The sequence below is a fragment of the Zootoca vivipara genome, chromosome 15, assembly GCF_963506605.1.
Source record: "Zootoca vivipara chromosome 15, rZooViv1.1, whole genome shotgun sequence".
NCBI classification, from domain to species: domain Eukaryota; kingdom Metazoa; phylum Chordata; class Lepidosauria; order Squamata; family Lacertidae; genus Zootoca; species Zootoca vivipara.
The window spans coordinates 20,184,494-20,204,502 of record NC_083290.1 but is presented as its reverse complement, the minus strand read 5'-3'; the positions used below and the strand labels follow the sequence as shown (position 1 = coordinate 20,204,502).

Genomic DNA, 20,009 nt, shown 5'->3' with positions numbered 1-20,009 from the left:
TTCCAGTGCATCTCAGTCAAATGAAACTTCATCATCTCTCCGGGAACAGCCTGTATCCATATATGCTACTCAACCAAAGAAGAAAGTTGATGAAAGGAATGCAAAGAGTTCCTAGAAATAAAAAAGGGTATCTGAATGGAAGATGCTCTCCCATTGAAACCTAGATGATAAGTGTCTCCAGGGTATCACTATTTGGGGGGTGAAAATCAAGTGGAACTTCAGGTTTGCACAATTAAAAGTACTGTGCATAGCACAACAAATCCACTTAAAGACAACCAACCAGACTTTTTGCAGTTAGAAAAGTGATGGAGAATGTAGTGAAAAGTGTGGGATGAATGGATACATTATGGAAAGACCCGTAAACACCACACTAGCAAATCAAGATGAATGCTCATTTGCCATACAAATCAGTACAAATACTCAGTAAAGATTGAACATAGCCTAACCACAATGTAAGCTTAAATGCTCAATAAGCAGGTTATCTGGAGGAGCCCTGAGAGAATCTGCCTGTCTGTCTTTTACTGCTGTTACTCTTTAAAATCCACAGGCAGTTTATAATTCTTCCTGAGAGGGAAATGCCTTTGACATATAACATATGAAGAGTGGATGTTTTTCAGTCTCTAGGAATCCTGATTTTTACTGCCTGATTTTCACATCCCAGATACAGAGTGCAAACAGGGATTAAGTTATATGCTGTTTTTTTGCGCTTCCTAAATGCTCCAATGCAGTTTTTTTTTAAACATACTTTTTATTAATTTTACAAAATACAAAAAAACAAAAAAAACGGTACATACATAAACACCTTTTCCACCTCCTTCCTACCCACCCACATGGGTCCTCCCCTGCCACAGAAGTATCCCATGTATGTGAACAGTCAGAGATGGTCCATTTTATGCTTGGATTTCTGTCCTCCTCCCCCTCCCCTGACCCCAAAGCCCCCCCCCCCTGCCACCAGGGAGCTCCAGCAAACCAGGGCAGTACGCAGGAGGCCATCCATCCAACCATCTATTGTCATACCAAAAAAAGAGAAAAATAGAAATAGGAAAAAAGAGAAAAAAGAAAGAGCAAAAAAAGAGAAAAAAACAATACAAAACAGAAAAAAATTTCTTACATTCATAATTGTAAAACCATATTTTGTGGGCTTCCCCCCCCTTCCCCGGTTTTCATCCCTTTTTTATCATCTGCAACAGTTTCTTACTTTATAAAAATACACCTTTGTATCTTATACAACTTATAAATCAATTGTTAACATTTTCATCTAATATTCAAATCACTGAAAAATCAAACTCCCATTTTATCTTCCCGTGCCTAATTTTTTCTCCCTCTATAAGCCTCCATATTTTCACATTTTCCAAAATCCATTCACTTTTAAAACTATAACTATTCTCAATTTAACCTTACATCCCCGATTACCGGCTCCACCCCCCCAATCCAGCAAATTCCATAATCAGCAGACCAGTTATAAACCTGTTAATCCATCCTTATAATCACATCATCACTTTCCCTTCACCCCACCCCCTGTTTACAGTCTTTTGCCATCCAGGCCACCATACAGGACCCCTGAATTTCTTCTCTTCTCTGCATATTTTTTCCTTCTTCCCTGTGGGCGTTCTGGAGTTCCAATAATACCAATCGTGCCCCCCTCAAAAGCAAGGCACTCCATCCAACTTTTTGTAGAGTAAAGTCATCATTTTTTTCGTGGTGTGCTTCATTTTGTGTTGAATCATCACAGTCCTCATCTTCATCTTTTCCTTCCAAATCACAATCACCATCATTGTCATTCTCACATTCATCTTTTTCAGTGTCAAAAGCTTCATCTTCTAAAAAATCATATTCTGCCATCACCATCTGAAATTGTTGCTGTAACTCTTGCCGTCGTGTCTCCTCTTGACATAGTTCTATTCTTGTTTCCCACATTAAGGTCAAAACAGACCGCTGGAACTCAGGGGAACACTTTTTTGTTGACATAGTTCAATCCTGCCAAGGTCAAAACTTGTCACGTGGGGTGGAATATGATCACAGTTTATTTTCTCGACTCCATTTTAACAAACTGGCTGCATTCTTCAAGTCTTATTAACAATAAAGTTCAAACTCACATTTCACAAACATTTAAACCAAAAAAGAAATTCCACAAAGTCCAGAAATACAAAGTGAAATAAAAATTGACTTATAAATCCTGATCAACTCACTGGGTTGTCTGAGCTGCCGGCTCCCGAGGAAAAGAAAGGTTTTTCTTAGTCTTTACCTCTTGCTGCAGGGCAGTCATAAACCACAGTCTCTCTCCCCTTTTCACCCTGCATCAAAGGGGAGATTCTCTTTGATGCCTTTGAGGGATCCTTTTGAATTGCAAATCTTCTGTTTACGGCTTCGGGTTTCTATTTACTGTCTCTTTTGTTGCCGTGGGGGGGGGTGGCTTCCTCTTTTCTCCCCTCTCTCCCAGATCCAAATTGTTTTATAATCCAAATCGTGAGGTTACTTACAGTCTTTTCCAATCGTTTTATTTTCGGAAGAATCCAGCGCTCTCCGCCTTCGGCTTGAAGCTTCTCCCTGCTAGAATAACGTTGCCGCTCAAAATGGCCCCCGCGACTTCTACCCTCCTCGCTCCGGAGCTCTTGTTAGAGCTAACCGAAGAGTTGGGGAGTCCGGATTGGGGCTGTGCCGAGCAAATTGCCCCTGGGACGCCCTTCCCGAGGTTCTAAGGGGCGCAGCGTCGCTCTCGCTGCCCTCCCCACTCCTAGCAGGGACGGGTCGTCTCGGAGACGAGACGAAACCCCGCCGATCGGCGCTGGCGCTGAACCCGGAAGCGCTCCAATGCAGTTCTTTGTTGTTGTTGTTGTTGTTGTTGTTGTTGTTAAAAAAGGAAATAAAAATGCATTTAAGAAACACATTTTGAAAGAAAGTATGTTTTAAAATACAAATTCAAATGTGAATTTCCATGCAGACCCATGCAACTTACCAATTGAGCATGAAGAAATAGATTAGTCCAGCCTTAGTGCAAAGCATCTCTTACAGCCATTATATCTATTATGCAGAATGAATTGGTAGGGATGTGCCATCTTATGCACGCAGGAGATTTTGTGCTATAAATGAGTAGGACAGAAAGAAAGGCTTAGATTAATCCACTCTGTGATGTGTTAGTTGTCTACATGTGGAGTACTCTGTTGTCAAAACATAGAGAAGTATTCATAATAGACCCATGCCACTAGAAGCCTGATTTAGTTGTTGTTTAGTCGTTTAGTTGTGTCCGACTCTTTGTGACCAGAGCACGCCAGGCACTCCTGTCTTCCACTGCCTCCCGCAGCTTGGTCAAACTCATGTTCGTAGCTTCGAGAACACTGTCCAACTATCTCGTCCTCTGTTGTCCCCTTCTCCTTGTGCCCTCCGTATTTCCCAACATCAGGGTCTTTTCCTGATTTAGTACTGCCCAGAATTCTAATGCCTCACACTGTATCATGGATAGAACAACTTTCAGACATACACCCCTCACCCCAGCAAAGCCATATCTTGCTTCAAAGCCCTAATTAGGGATGCATATTAAACTTGTATCTCCATGGCTATTTCGTCTTTGCATGCTGGCATTGCACTGCTAGCTCATTAAAGCAGACACAATGGCTTTTGCAATGAGGATCTTTCTTGCACATCTCAGGCATATTATTTCCTACCATGGGCTTAAGTTTACATCATGTTCTTCATTCAAGAGCACATACATTTCTCAAAGTGGTGTACTGCAGGTCTGAATCATTGTGCACCGCATACAGAGTTGGCTTAATTGCACATTGTTTTGCACATCTACACACAGTTTTGTTGTCAATGTGCCAGCATTCTCAACTCTGCTGCCTGTTTCGGCTACTTCTTTGCAACAGAGAATATGTGGTTTTTGTTTGCTTGGTTGTATTAGTATCGCATGGTGCCTATTCTGTATTCTGCTAATTTCCTTTTGTTGTTCATCTCTCCCTCTCATGTTTTTTCCCCCCTTTAATTATAGCCACTTTGGAAAGTAAACCTGTCATCATGCTGTTGTTCTATAAACTAGTTTGCAGAGAGCTGGTGCACCGCAGTGCCTTGCAGCTTCATCCTGCACATGTTGGCTCAGAAGCAAGTTCCACCAAGTTCAGTGAGATGTACTTAGTTTGCAGACTAAGGGTGGGTGAGCTAAGCCCTGAATTCAGTTCTCACCTTAGCCTCTAACTCACTAGCAGGGATGTACGGCATTAGATTACAGCTGGAAGACTCTTGCATGCAATAATTGAGTAGAATGGGAATAAATTTGTTCCCACAAGAGGCAGAGATGGCCACCAACTTTAATGGGTTTAAAAGAAGATTAGGCAAATTCATGGAGGTTATCATGAACCATGCCTCCTAACCTTTATGGATATGCCATTCTTCCACTGTTGGAGGCAATAATGCTTCTGAATACTAGTCACAGGGAATCACAGTTGGGGAAAGTACTGCTGCACTCAGGTCTTGCTTGTGGACTTTGCATGGACAGCTTGTTGGCCACTGTGGGAACATAATGCTGGACTAGATGAGCCACTGGCCTGATCCAGCAGGCTTTTCTTATGATCATATGATGGGAAAGAAATTTGTTGGGTCTGCTTTTCACAGTGGGCTGACCTGATTTGACCCTTGCAAACTTGCTTGCAAATTGGAACAAAACTCCCAGTTGGACTACAGACTTTATGCAGTTTTTGCAATGCGATGCGTTTTGGTGTGCATAGAGTATGCACAAAAATGTGTATTTAATGTAAAATGTGCATGCTAAATGCATATTATACAGCTGAATGCACCGAAAAGCATTGAAAAGTGTGTATTTTACACACACACACACACACACACACACACACACACACGGTATGTATTGTTGGCTCAGTCCCAATTCTAAATAGCCCTTTCTGTCTAGGTGGGCTCCATGACTGGGTTAGGTGGGCTGGGACAGTCCAGGACTTAAAACTACTTAATTGCTGGGAACATGGGGACATAGAAAACTGACTTAGAGTCAGTTTAGAGTCAGACCCTTGGCCCATCTAGCTCACTGCTGTCTACACTGAATGGCTCTCCAGGGTTTACAGGACTGGTCATTCCCAGTCCTATCTAGAGACATCAAAGATCGAACCTGGGACCTTCTGCATGCAAGCAGGTCATCCCTTCTGCTCTACCAATGCAAGGCCTGAGGGCCACATGTGGCCCTTGAGGCCTTTTCGGGTTGACCTTGGCAACATTTGATGTCTGCCTCCAGCCTTTGTGCTGCCTTCCCAAAGCCAGGTAAGTGGGGCGCTGGGCTTTGGGAAGCAGGAATGAGGGCTCTGACTGAGTCCTAGAGTCCTCCTACCTTCTTCCTAAAGCCTAATTAGTGCTTTTTCAGCTTTAGGAAGGAGGTGGCAGTGTATTGATTAGGAACAACCAGCCCAGTCTTGAGCTACAGTAATTATGCTGGAAAGGGACATTAATTCTGCATGTTGCGTTCCTCTTGGTTTAAATGCCTGCATTCCTTGCACCGAGCAAGGCTTTGTCAAGGCTATAATTGTACTTTAAGAAACAGTAATGCCATTTAAGACTGCTAGATGCTGATGCTGATGGGGGCCTTCGTTTTCTCCCTTTGTATTTATGGGAATGCGTCTCACTGAGGAGATGAACACCTCTGTCTCCAGGCCAAGGATTGTGCCACTGATTGGTGGAGACATCTGATTGGTGGGTCACTTGAGCAACTGCATTAAAACTCGTCAGGTTAAGGTGAAGCTCGAAATGGCTCGTTTGGCTGAGTAAAGGCCCTGCGTTGAGTGCGGTGCCAGGTCTGGTGCATGGTAATGGCGGTGGAGTGATGATAATGTGGCCTAATGAGGGCTCCTGGGGCCAGCTGCCCTATTAGGCTGTCGCTGGTAATGTTTGGTGGCAATGTGAGTTCCAGCAGAGGAAATGGTTCCTTTCGTTCGAAAAATGCCTGCCTTGTGCGCTCACCATGCAGTTGCTTCAATTTTTATTTTTAACATTCTTGGACTGTTGTAAACCTAGTGAACTGTTTAATACATTACATTCAGCAAGCCTGGCTTATTGAGTGCGGAGCCTTTGAAACTGTCATATCTTAAAATGAATACAAGTTACGGACAAAAGGGGGGGGGGTACCCTTTTTGTTATAATGATCCGTAAATGTGAAATCAGTTACCATTAACTTGGGGATGACTGGAAGGTTGTTGCTTCTGCCAGCTTCACTTTTATTTATTTCTTTCTTTTATTCCGTTCCCTTTTCTCTTCCGTTCTGTCCTTGGAGGACAGGAAGATGAGCTGCTTCACCCTGCAAGTGGGTGCTGCTGGTGGTGCCTGGTTTCAATAGCTGCTCTCACAATGATGGGGGATTATAGTTCAGATCTATTTTGTGAACTCATAATGGGGATTGTTGGGGGAGAGCACCTTTCATTCATGGGCGTTACCTTATACTGGCAAGGTTGATATAATCAGAATCTGGAAAAGCTCTGTTGTGGCTTAGGATCAAAGTCATGCATTATCATCAGAAGCCCCAAGTGCAGCTTTAATGCAAGAGTTCAATTATGTGAGGTTCCGATAAATTCCAGGTCGTCTCTAACTAGCTTCTACTCCAAGGTAGACCCAATGAAATTAATGGACCTCTAACAAGAAACACAAAATGTGGGGATGGCATAATCCATTATTAGTGCTTACTATATCTAGACAAGGTGTATCTAGGTTACAAATATAGTGATTAATGGCATCATTACTACCCGGTATAAGGTTTTATAGAATTCCATATTTCCAAGGAGGCTGATGGCAGTTTTTTTGTTGCAGTTGATGATTATTTATATATAAAATAAACAGTGTGGAAAGCATCAGCATTAATAGCGCTGAGGTGGTAGGTGATTTTATTGTTGTTGTTGTTCTACTAAAGCAAGATTCCAAACACTATACAACTAAAAAGAGACATTAAGACTGTTGGCATATGGCATGTGCCAGATGTGTGCAGCTCGCCAAGTGTGTAGGCTCGTGACAGTGCAGTTATGTGCTGGGAGAAATTCAGTCAGACTCCAACTCTTCAGTCAGTTCAGTCCTTTTACTGACAGATCCAAAGCATTAAGGCAGTTTCACAGGCATAGGCAAACTTGGCTCTCCAGATGTTTTGGGACTACAACTCCCATCATCCCTAGCTAACAGGACCAGTGGTCAGGGATGATGTCCCAAAACACCTGGAGGGCCGAGTTTGCCTATGCCTGCCCAAGAATGACCACATCCTTGGCAGGTTGTCAGATCACAGGGACCTACTTGGTGGGTTGCCAGGTCAGTAACCTTCAAATTACAAGACCTGCAGGTGCAAGATAAGGTGCAGCAGATTTTCCTTAACAGCAATTAAAGGAACCTCAACAAAGGTTGCACAATTGCTATTACTTTCAATGGGACTATGAGTCAGACTAGCATTGGATACAACCCTCTGCCTCTATCTCAGCATGACAGGATAGAGGTGAACAGCCACTCATTCGTCCTTGGCTTCTGATATTATGGAGTGCAGCACCATTTTGCATGGATGTTCTTTAGTTACTAGCAGCAAGTGGCAGACCTATCCTCTGTAACAAGTGTGTGGGGTAGGGTGATGACTTTTTTACAACCTCATTTCCCTGTATCATAATTTGATGAGCTTTCATTAAAGATTAGATAAAATCTTACTTTCAAAGAGATTTGATTTAAAACAAAAACCTGACGCACAAAATGATTTTTAAAATTTTATTTATCAGTTTTTTGACCATATTTGAAGTCACTGTAAGCAGATATAAAATTGAACCCAAGCTTTAGAGTCACATATATACAACATTATATAGGGTCATCAAAAACACAAGGAAGTTTTTTTTAGCTGCAGTAACATTATAGACGCCGCTAGAGGACAATGTTTTGCTACCTCTCCTGTAGGTTCTTTTCCCAGCATGTCCAGCAGGGTCTGCTGGCTGAGTTTTGAGGTCCCAAAAAGGGGCTTTTACCTTGCGCAGGTGTGACATTTGTATACCCTGTGTTGCTAAGAATACTCCCCATTGTGGAATGTGGTGTTGTGTCCAAATTTGATACAAAATATATATAGAATTGTTAATACAATTTTATGAAATGGTAAAATGGCATACAAAAAAATTAAAAACGGTTTGTGCATAACCTTTTTTTAATATTTCAATGGAATACAGTTTATGAACACAATTGGTTCCAGAAGTCTGTTCATAAACTGAAGCATTCATAAACTGAAGTGAACTTTCCCATTGAAAGTAATGGAAAGTGGACTAATCTGTTCCAGACGGTCCGCGGAGTACTCAACCTGAAGCATACTTAACCTGAAGCATGGGTGTAATTGGATCCGGAAGTCTGTTCATAAACTGAAGCGTTCATAAACTGAAGCGAACTTTCCCATTGAAAGTAATGGAAAGTGAATTAATCTGTTCCAGATGGGTCCGCGGCATTCATAAACTGAAAATTCGTAAACCAAGGTGTTCGTAAACTGAGGTTCTACTGTATACCTCCTTTTAGTCATTAATAGGCAAAAGTTCATCCATTTGTGCTACAGGAAATAATTTTTGAGGAAAAAAAATGAAAACGTCATCACCCTAGTGTGGGGCTTTTGGCCCTCCAGATGTTGCTGAAATGCAGCTCTAATCAAAGACTAAGGTGGTCATCTTTGGTAGTGCATTCTGTCACTCAACCCCCCCCCCCCCATGTGTTTCTTGCACATGGGTAAATGTTAGCTAAGGTGCTGAACTCCAAATGTTGATGTTACTTGAATTTCTGCAGTTTGACCCATGATAGTCCAGTGGCATCAGGAACAAAACCAGGAGTGCCCTTTGCAGCAGCAGAGGCCACACTATTGTCTGTGCCAGGAATGAGAATAGTGTGTGCAGACAAAGTCTGAAAGGCACTGAGATCTAAGGCAACACAGACAAGCAAAAACATACATATGACAAGATAGCACAGCAGCAAATTCAAGTAGAAAATACAGACAAGTGTGGTACTCTTGAGTCTCCGCTGCCACAGTGGTGTAGCAAGAAAGCTCCTCTAATAAGGGCAGGAGCCCAAATGATGCCTACACTGTGGTTCACTTAGGGAAATGTGCTGTGTAAGAGAGCCTGTCACATACATTAGAGGACACCTGGGCCTGATGAAGAGGACTGGCAGTCAATTCCCAAGCATTCTGTTTTATGCAGCTTTACGATAAAGTAGCTGCTGTTTTCAGTAGAAGAGGGCTTGGATTAATCAGCACGGAAGTAGACTACAGAGTGCATTTGCAGCAAGATATTCTCGGGGTCAACCTAGAGGTAACTTTCAGTCCTGTCCTTGGGACCAGGCACATTGCTTTGGGGTGGGGTGGGGGAAGCAGCCACAACTGTACAGATCAGGATGCTGGTGCAAGGGGAAGAAGGGCTAAATCTTTCCCCACCTTTTAACCCTTTCTATGGCTGGAGGGATGTGGGTGGTGCTGTGGGTTAAACCACAGAGCCTAGGGTTTGCTGATCAGAAGTTCGGCGGTTCGAATCCCCGCGACGGGGTGAGCTCCCATTGCTTGGTCCCAGCTCCTGCCAACCTAAATGGTCGAAAGCACCTCAAAGTGCAAGTAGATAAATAGGTACCACTCCAAGCAGGAAGGTAAACGGTGTTTCCGTGTGCTGCTCTGGTTCGCCAGAAGTGGCTTTGTCATGCTGGCCACATGACCTGGAAGCTGCACGCCGGCTCCCTTGGCCAATAACGTGAGATGAACGCTGCAACCCCAGAGTCGGTCACGACTGGACCTAATGGTCAGGGGTCCCTTTGCCTTTACCTTTATGGCTGGTTTACAGAGGGGAAGTCAATTTAGTTGGAGTTTGGTAGGTTGTCAATGTATGAAAAGGGTGAGGACATCCCCCCCTGCTCCTAGTTGAGATTGGAGCAGCTGGTTTGTATGAGAGAGAGAGGGGGAGGGAGGGAGGGAGGGAGGGAGGGAGGGAGGGAGAGAATGTGGCTTCCATGTGAGAGGTGAAATACTGGGTAACTACTGGTATGTAAGTGCTGAGAACATGAATGCAACTCACCAATGTGCTTGGTGGGTATTTGGTGATTTTGTATTGTTTTGTCTTATTGCATTTGTTGTATCTGTACTGGTTTTTAGTTATTATTACGTAATATGCAGTTCACTGCTTAGGGGTCTTTGGACTGAAAACTGGTATATTAATAAATCAGAACATAACACTCCTATGTTTCTGCTGGAAACCATCCTACAAAGCTCATATTTGCTTTGATATTTTTTTAATAATAAAAAAGCATTTGGAGGATGCAGAAGAAATCACATGTAATCAAAAAAATTCCTTCAGTAGCACCTTAATCAGACACCCTCCTCCATACTACTACTGTGAATACATGAAGTATCATACCAGCTATCTATCTGACTGTTCAACTCAGAGCATCTGCCTTGTATGAAGAAGGTCCTAGGTTTTATCCTAAGCATCTCCAGGTATGGCTCAGAGAGACCCTAGCCTGAAATCCTAGAGAGGCACTGCCAGTCAGAGTGCACAATACTGAGACAGATAGAAGAAATATCTGGCTTGGTATAAAGCAGCTTTCTTTGCTCCCAGGTCCCTAGAGCATCCTGGCCCTAGGGATTTGTTTGAATGATTATGGCAATGATAATAGTTCCTTCTCTCAACCATCTTTCTTATCCCCTATATAAGTCTTATATAAGCTTATTTTAGAAATGGGCTGTTGTTGTTTAGTCATTTAGTCATGTCTGACTCTTCATGACCCCATGGACCAGAGCACGTGTGACAAATTGAAGCACTTTTAAAATGTTTATTTCTGCCCGGCTGGCAAAGAGTTAACCCACCTCCAGCCTGACTGGCATAGAACTCTGATGGGGGCGGGACTGTGCCCGGTTTGAAAGGAGGGAGTGTCGGTTTTGGTGAGTTAGGAGGGAGAGGGAGGAAGGTGTGGTGTGATGTTATGAGGTGGCTTGTTAGAAGACAGTTAAGAGGCTAGGACAACTTAAAGTTAAATGTTTGACTGAGTTTATTTTGTACAACTGGAATAAAGCTAATTAATAAATGACACGTTAAAGAATCACTTATGTTTTTAACACAATAAAACTTCATCTCTGTTTTTGCCAACAAGAGGTCCGTCTGTATTTTTCCAGCGAGGTACCAGGACTCACAGCCGTGGTGACTCAAGAGAGGGCAAAACTCACCTCAGGCAGGGAGGTGGTGGTTTGTGTCCTGAAGTTACACGGAGGAGGCTAAGAAGGGTAACCTGAGGTGCCAAGAAGTTGCCAGAGTGCCTAGGGCAAACTTCTACAGTGGGGGAATCCAACTGAGGGAGACCCTTTACTGGAGGCAAAGGGGTTATTCCGTGGGACAGCCTAGAGTTTCTTAAGGTACCAGGTCACGCAAGCTGGAAGGCTCTCCTTACTAAGAAACCCATCAGAAAAAGGGGTTGATTTTTGAGGCGGCAGGAGCAGAGGGTGGGTGTTTTCCCCTCTGGATTCCTGTGTCGCAGTGATAGTAAGGTAGAGTGGGACCAGGGTCGTCACATTTTTGGTGGCAGCGTCGTGATCGAAATTCAAAGCTCACGCGCCTAGTTTGGTTTGAGTCTGTCAGGATTTTCCTGTGAGGAAAATGACTCACGTAAGAAAACCCAGAGAGGCAAAAGGAGATGAAAGAACGGAAGGGGCTGAGGGAAGCCCAGGTTCTGAGGTAGAACTGATGAAACTACGAATTGAGATGGCCCGAATTGAAGCTGAGAGGGAAAAGATAGCAGCTGAAAGTGAGAGGGAAAAAGCCAGAATTGAAAGTGAGAGAGAGAAAGCTAGAATTGAAAGTGAGAGAGAAAAAGCCAGAATTGAAGCTGAGAGGGAAAAGATGGCATCTGAGGAGAGAATGCAGTCAGAAAAATTGAGGGTACAATTAGAACAGGACAGAATGAAGCTTGAAGAGATACGTTTGCGATCAGAATTAACTAGTAGTCCAGTTAACAATGATAGTACCGCAATTAATTTAAAAAGGTTCCCCAAATTTGGAAAAGACGATAATGTCGAATCGTTTCTATTTACCTTCGAACGCGTTTGTGTGGAATTTCAAATACCTGAGGAGAACTGGATGCTTTATTTAAGACCTCAAATTTGTGGGATACTAAGTGAAATTTATGCTGACCTGAGGGAAGAAGAGCTGTCAAGTTACCAAGTATTTAAGCAAAGGGTCAGGGTTCGATGTGGACTCACGGCTGAACAAAGCAGAAAGGCTTTTCGTGAGGCAAAAAAGGAACATAAAGAGACTTATGCCCAACTAGCTAGCCGCTTAGATAAATTACTTGACAGATGGATTCAAGGGAGTGGAGTGAAGGACTTTGATGAGTTAAAACAATTAATTTGTTTAGAACAATTTTTTAAGCAAATCCCTAGCAATTTACGTTGGTTCTTGAGGGATAAAAAACTGAAAACTGTGGCACAGGTTGCCGAGGTCTTAGACGAACTACAAGGTGATTTCAATGAAATAGCATTCCCAAAACACTCACAGAAGGGTAATCCATGGAGAAACAGAGAAAATAAAGACAGGCAAGAAAATTTTCCTGTCAGGGAATCAGTTTCTGACAAGACAGGTTCTAAGAAAATCACTTGTTTTTTCTGTAATCGTGAGGGCCATGTACGTGCCAGGTGCCCCCTGCTGGTTAAGTCGCAAACTACACCTACTGCAGCTAAACAAGTAAAACTGGTAATGCAGTCACAGGAAAATAGCTCGCCTCAGACAGAAGGCTCAGAGAAAGCAGACAGTTCAGCTGAGACTACTTCTAAGGTCTTACAGGTCTGGAGGGCTGAGCAGGAGTGCAACCAAGATTACATGGAGCCAATTGAATTAAATGGTCAGTCTTTTTTAGGTTTGAGGGACACAGGAGCAGAAGTCTCACTTGTTAAATCCCAATTTGTTCCAAAGGAGCAGTACCTCAAGGGTCAGTCCTATAGTTTAAAAGGCATATGGGGCCCACATTTTGAAGTACCATTAGCTGAAGTTGATATTACCTACAAAGGATTTTGTGGCAAGTGGAGAGTAGGAATCCTAAATGAGTTGGAGGTACCCTTTTTAATAGGGAATGACCTAGCTAGTCAGAAGCACCGTATTCAAGTGATAACTAGGTCTCAGTCTCAAGTCACTGAGAGTAATCCTCCTGCTGTTATAGAGACACCCATAGAGCCTGGTGAGGATGAAGGGCTGATTAGCGTGCCAGTGGTCCAGGAGCACGGTGCCCAATTCTTGAGTGATCAAAAAGAGGATGAAACTATAAAAGAGCTGTGGGGTAAAGCACAAAGTCCTACTGCAGAAGTAACTGTGGAGAACCCCTGCTTATTTACCACCATTGAGGGAAGACTGTATAGAATTTCTAGGAGGAGGAAAACTGCTGCTGTTTGGGAAAGGAAGAAACAGTTAGTGTTGCCAAGAGCTTACCGGTTGCAAGTGCTACAAATGGCACACGACGCACCCTCAGCAGCGCATCTAGGCATTAGAAAGACTAGTGATAGAATCCAAGCAAGATTTTACTGGCCTGGGATGGGCAAAGACATCAAAGAGTATTGCAAGTCCTGTGTGATCTGCCAAAAAGCAGGCAAAAGAGCGGACAAAACGCGAGGCTTGTTACAGTCTATTCCCGTAATTACTGAGCCCTTTTCCAGAGTAGGAGTGGACATCCTCGGGCCTATCTCCAGAGTTACAAAAAGGGGGAATAAGTTTATTTTATGCCTAGTGGATTATGCTACGCGCTATCCAGAAGCAATACCTCTAAAGGACATTGACTCAAAGACTGTAGCAAAAGCCCTCATGTCGGTGTTCCTAAGGCTGGGATTCCCCAAAGAAATTATAACAGATTTAGGGACATCCTTCACGTCCAAGACCATGGAAGAGCTTTTAACTCTTTGTGGGGTTAAGCATGTTAAAACTACGGCTTATCATCCGCAGTCGAATGGCTTGACGGAGAAATTTAATTCGACCCTGAGCCGGATGCTAAAAACCTATTCCATCAATCATCCTAACGACTGGGATGAGAGGCTGCAACACTTCCTATTCGGTTATCGCGAAGTGCCTCAGGAGAGCACAGGGTTCAGTCCTTTTGAACTCCTATTTGGACGACAGCCACGAGGACCCCTAGACTTGATGAAAGCAGCGTGGTCGGGGGAGGAGCAGATCGACAGCCCTGATGTTGTGACGTATCTACAGGAGCTGCAGAGCGACCTTCAAGAGCTACGGGAGCAAGCTGCTCACAACTTACAGCAGGCACAGCGTCGACAGAAGCAGTGGTATGATGCACACGCAAGAGACAGATCTTTCCAGCCTGGTGACAGTGTGCTCGTGTTAAGAACAAGACGTCGAAAGAAGTTGGAGATGTCGTGGGACGGTCCCTTCAAAGTGGTCGAGAGGATATCAGCGGTGAACTATTTGGTAGAGTTAGATGGGGAAGGGAACCAATGTAAGAATTTTCATGTAAATTTACTTAAGCCTTATTTTGACAGAAATAAGTTGGTGTTACAAGTAAAGGGGAAGGTGACCCAAGGGATTCATTTAACTGGGTGGGGAGAACTAAGTAAGGGCACAACTCTAGCAGAGGTGTCATTCGATGAAAGTCTGACCCCAGAGCAAAAGGAGCAGTTAAAATTAGTCCTTGCTCAGTTTGCTCAGATCTTCTCAAACATCCCAGGGAGGACCAGCCTAGCAACTCATAAAATAGATACGGGGGAAGCAAGACCCATAGCTACCCCTCCTTACAGAGTGACGGGGGAGCACGCCGACTTGGTCTCTTCAGAGATCAGGGAGATGCTTGCACTGGGATTGATTGAGCCCTCTTACAGCCCCTGGTCATCGCCCCTGCTCTTGGTCAGGAAGCCAGACAATACCTTTCGTCCCTGTGTAGACTTCAGAAAGTTGAACCAGGTGACCGTGCTGGACGTTTACCCCATGCCACGGGTGGACGACTTGGTTGAGACCATAGGAAAAGCGAATTATATATCTACACTTGACTTAACAAAAGGGTACTGGCAAGTGGAAATGGATCCCTTAGACAAGCCCAAAACCGCTTTCATCACTAGAGATGGGTTGTTTGAATTTAAAGTGTTGCCTTTTGGATTAAAGAACGCGGCAGCCACGTTCCAGCGACTCATCGATAGGATGCTAAGGGGTCTGAAAACGTTCGCCCTTGCGTACATTGACGACATAGCGGTATTTAGCCCATCGTGGAGAGATCACTTACAACACCTAAGTGTGGTCTTCCAGAGGATAAAAGCGGCAGGTTTAACAGTAAAAGCGGCTAAGTGTCAGATGGGGAAAAGACAGGTAAAATACTTAGGCCATGTTCTCGGAGGGGGAGTGATCAGGCCAGATACTAACAAAGTGGAAGCCATCAGAAGCTGGCCGGCTCCCAAAACTAAGAAGCAGGTGCGTGCCTTTATAGGAGCTATAGGTTATTATAGGCGTTTTATCCCCCAGTTCAGCACTCACGCGGCTGTGTTGAGTGACTGCACGAAGAAAAGCCGCCCGGATAAGATTATCTGGACCACACAGTGTCAACAAGCTTTTGAACTTTTAAAGGCTGCTCTGATGACAGAGCCCATTTTAAAAGCACCTGATTTCTTTTGCCCTTTTAATTTAATGACGGACGCTTCAGGTGTTGGTTTAGGTGCAGTGCTGGCACAGGAGGGAGAAGGAGGGTTTTTACACCCAGTATTATATATCAGCCGGAAGCTATTGGAGAGGGAAAAGCACCTCTCCACCATAGAACTCGAATGCCTAGCGATTTTGTGGTCCGTAGGTAAGCTGAAGCCTTACCTGTGGGGCCGAAAGTTTACCCTATATACCGATCACTCACCGCTGAAATGGCTAAACCAAATGAAGGGTAACAACAGCAAGTTAATCAGGTGGAGCATGCAGTTACAGGATTACACCTTTGATGTCAAGCACATAAGTGGGAAGGAAAACATCATAGCGGACGCTTTATCCAGGTATTTTTGAGAGGTATAGAATGGTGCAAATTATTATATGAAACGGTGATAACCCTAGCAGAACATTTGTGCTTAGGCGTTATAATCTGACACATGCCAAACATGGTTTATCTGTGTACAAGTTTATGAGATGTTAATTTAGTTGACTTTGTAATATGAATGTTATAGAATGCATTGAAGTATTTTGGACCCCAAGCCCATTGCTTTGGCATTGCTCTAGTTAATTAAGAGCAAGCCGACGCAATGTCTTTGTGGTGGGGGAGATATGTGACAAATTGAAGCACTTTTAAAATGTTTATTTCTGCCCGGCTGGCAAAGAGTTAACCCACCTCCAGCCTGACTGGCATAGAACTCTGATGGGGGCGGGACTGTGCCCGGTTTGAAAGGAGGGAGTGTCGGTTTTGGTGAGTTAGGAGGGAGAGGGAGGAAGGTGTGGTGTGATGTTATGAGGTGGCTTGTTAGAAGACAGTTAAGAGGCTAGGACAACTTAAAGTTAAATGTTTGACTGAGTTTATTTTGTACAACTGGAATAAAGCTAATTAATAAATGACACGTTAAAGAATCACTTATGTTTTTAACACAATAAAACTTCATCTCTGTTTTTGCCAACAAGAGGTCCGTCTGTATTTTTCCAGCGAGGTACCAGGACTCACAGCCGTGGTGACTCAAGAGAGGGCAAAACTCACCTCAGGCAGGGAGGTGGTGGTTTGTGTCCTGAAGTTACACGGAGGAGGCTAAGAAGGGTAACCTGAGGTGCCAAGAAGTTGCCAGGGTGCCTAGGGCAAACTTCTACAGTGGGGGAATCCAACTGAGGGAGACCCTTTACTGGAGGCAAAGGGGTTATTCCGTGGGACAGCCTAGAGTTTCTTAAGGTACCAGGTCACACAAGCTGGAAGGCTCTCCTTACTAAGAAACCCATCAGAAAAAGGGGTTGATTTTTGAGGCGGCAGGAGCAGAGGGTGGGTGTTTTCCCCTCTGGATTCCTGTGTCGCAGTGATAGTAAGGTAGAGTGGGACCAGGGTCGTCACAGCACGCCAGGCACTTCTTTCTTCCACTGCCTCCCACAGTTTGGTCAGACTCATGTCCATAGCTTCGAGAACACTGTCCAACCATCTCGTCCCCTGCTGTCCCCTTCTTTCCCAACACCAGGGTCTTTTCCAGGGAGTCTTCTCTTCTCATGAGGTGGCCAAAGTATTGGAGCCTCAGCTTCAGGATCTGTCCTTCCAGTGAGCACTCAAGGCTGATTTCCTTCAGAATGGATAGGTTTGATCTTCTAACAGTCCATGGGACTCTCAAGAGTCTCCTCCAGCACCATAATCCAAAAGCATCAATTCTTTGGCGATCAGCCTTCTTTATGGTCCAGCTCTCACTTCCATACATCACTACTGGGAAAACGTATAGCTTTAACTATACGGACTTTTGTTGGCAAGGTGATGTCTCTGCTTTTTAAGATGCTGTCTAGAAATGGGCAGGCAGATGCAAAAAAAGAAAAAAATGTTTTTTCCCTCCCCCATCTATTAATTTGTTGTTTTAATTTCTCAGGTGAGCTTTGGAAGACAAAAAAGAAACATCAGTGGCCCAACCAGCTGGGTGCTTTTGGAAATCTAAAGGTCACAAATAATGGATTAGCTTTTTTTTACCTATTGCCATGGCGACCGCTCACTTGCTCTTAAATGCAACTATAAAAGCTTCCCACAAATGTGTCTTGTGACCCTGAAAACTTTAGCCCACCCTCCTGACTTCTCTCACTTTTTTTTCTTTTTCTTTTTTAACAAAGTGCCTTTGTCTGGAGGGATCTGTGTTCTCAAAATATATAAAAGACACACACAGAGGGGAACAAGGGGAGTACAGAGAAGTCAAGAATTATGATTGACAGCCTCCTTTTTTAGACACCAAAGACCTATTTGAGCATTAAAGGGATGTTTGTGTGCTCATGGGGCGTAGTGTGTGTGTAGGGCAGACCGGGGCATATGTGCCACTCCCAGTGACTGTGTCCCTATACAGTGCTTCAAAAGGTGGCTTCAAAATGTATCCATGTGAATGTGTTTAGAAACGGCCACCCAAGGGATAACCCTCATCTCTCTCTTCCTCCTTCCCTGCTTTGCACGAATGCATGCAAACAAGCACACAAGCACACTTGCCCTCCAATATATTCCACTTGGATCAATATATTCCAACGTAGGGAGGAATGCAACATAGCATTAAGAAGACTGCTCCACCAGTGCAAGCATTTCCTCGCACTGTGCGTGGGATTTCCTGACCTCCTCAGAGTGAGTTTGGGTGTGGGTGTATCAAGGGATGAGGATAGAGAGGGAAAGTCCTGTTACACTAGTGGAAGTCCTTGACAGGCTTCCATTGGTGGACTTCATTAGTTGAATCCTACCCACATCCTGTAGCTCAGTTTCGCTTTGCCTGTAGAATGTCCCTGGTTTGATCCCTGGCAGCATTTCTGGGTAGCACTGGGAAAGAGACCTGCCCCCAATCCTGGAGAGCTGCTGCCTGTCAGTGTTGACATTACTAAGCTAGATGGACCAATTGTCTAACTCTATATAAGGCAAATTCCTACACTCCTGTTCCAATTGATGATGATGATGATTTAATAATTTGGTGGAAAATGTCACTTACTACAATCTTCTCTCTCTCTCTCTCTCTCTCTCTCTCTCTCTCTCTCTCTCTCTCTCTCTCTCTCTCTCTCCCTCTCTCATCAATGATGTCCCTTATGGCACACTTCCCTCCAATCTTCCTCACAGCATCTTTCTAAGCATTTGGAAGTCAGTATCACATGCAACTCTTGATCTTTCTTTGCCTAGGCCAAAACTGACCAAACTTTTGCCATCTCTGGTTGAATGTTTTCCCAATGGTCGCTGTTATACTCCCTGCCCTTCAATAAAAGATGCACAACTCCTTAAACAACAACAATAATGGTTTCTTTTTTTAAAAAAAAAGAAAAGAAGTATCACCTGTTTCTTGGTGAAATTTGCATATGTCACAACAAGTTGTTCAAAACCCAGAAATTTCTTGACTGAATATAAAATATTCAAGTAGTGAAAATAGCCTTGAGGTGTTGGGTTGATTTCATACTGTTGTTATGGAGACGGTTGATAAGTATGGCTTCCAGTTTCTCACCCTTACATATTCCTGCCTTGGGTTTTAGGTATATACTGCATAATCAAAATGGGGAAGTGGGCTGTAATTTGAACCAGGAATCGCCAGGCCTGTTATTTGTTTCCATTACCAGAATAATTCATATAGCTAGCAGAATTAGCACAACCGGGTATTTTCCCTTCTCTGCTTGCCAAGTGGCTGAATATGTTTGATCCGCAGAACCTCTCTCTTTACATATCAGTAACAAAGATCAAGGATCCAGTGAGATTTGCAGGGGGTTGGACTAGATGCCCCTTGGTATCCATTCCAACTCCACAATTCTATGATTCTATGAATGGAAGAGATGTGTAAGATGAGTTTTAGGTATATAAAATCTAAAATGGGGCACTTCTCCTTACAGCAGTTGCACTGGTTTGTTTCTGGGCAGAAGTCAAAGTGTTGGTTATGACCTACTGTCAGTCTTCAAGGAATAAAGGAAAAGGAGTCTTCTTACCAGTTAGAAACTAATAATCACAGCGAGAGAACAAAGAACCCATCTCCTAGGAATGGCAGTGCTCCCAATGAAAAATTCCACCCCTTACGTCCCTAATCACCCATGTCACTCCTACCTCTTGTAACTTGAGCTTATACCCTCTGTGCTTTCTGTTCTCCCACTTTCTCAGCCCTTCTTGACCTTGGGGAGAGTGGATGAATGCTTTCCAGAGACAGTGAATCTGTTAACTCCTTCCCTCCCACTGTTTCTTCTCTTAGGTGTTCCCCATTCAATATTTCCCAGCTTCAGCCTTCTGAACTATGCCTCTCTGCAAACCATTGTTCCAAATCTATACTGTCCTCCTGCTCCTGGGAAGATTCAGGATCCTGATCAGGGGCAGGAGGAGAGGGAGGCTCCCACCATTCCTCCTCATTCCAGCCCTCCTCAGCATGGTCCCTTACA

At 43.9% G+C, this 20,009-nt stretch overlaps 1 protein-coding gene across 2 annotated transcripts in view; it reads left to right on the top strand.

The window, feature by feature from the left end:
• The window catches only part of OPCML (opioid binding protein/cell adhesion molecule like), a 348,072-nt gene that overhangs the window by 237,713 nt on the left and 90,350 nt on the right, over positions 1–20,009 (top strand). The window lies entirely within an intron of this gene.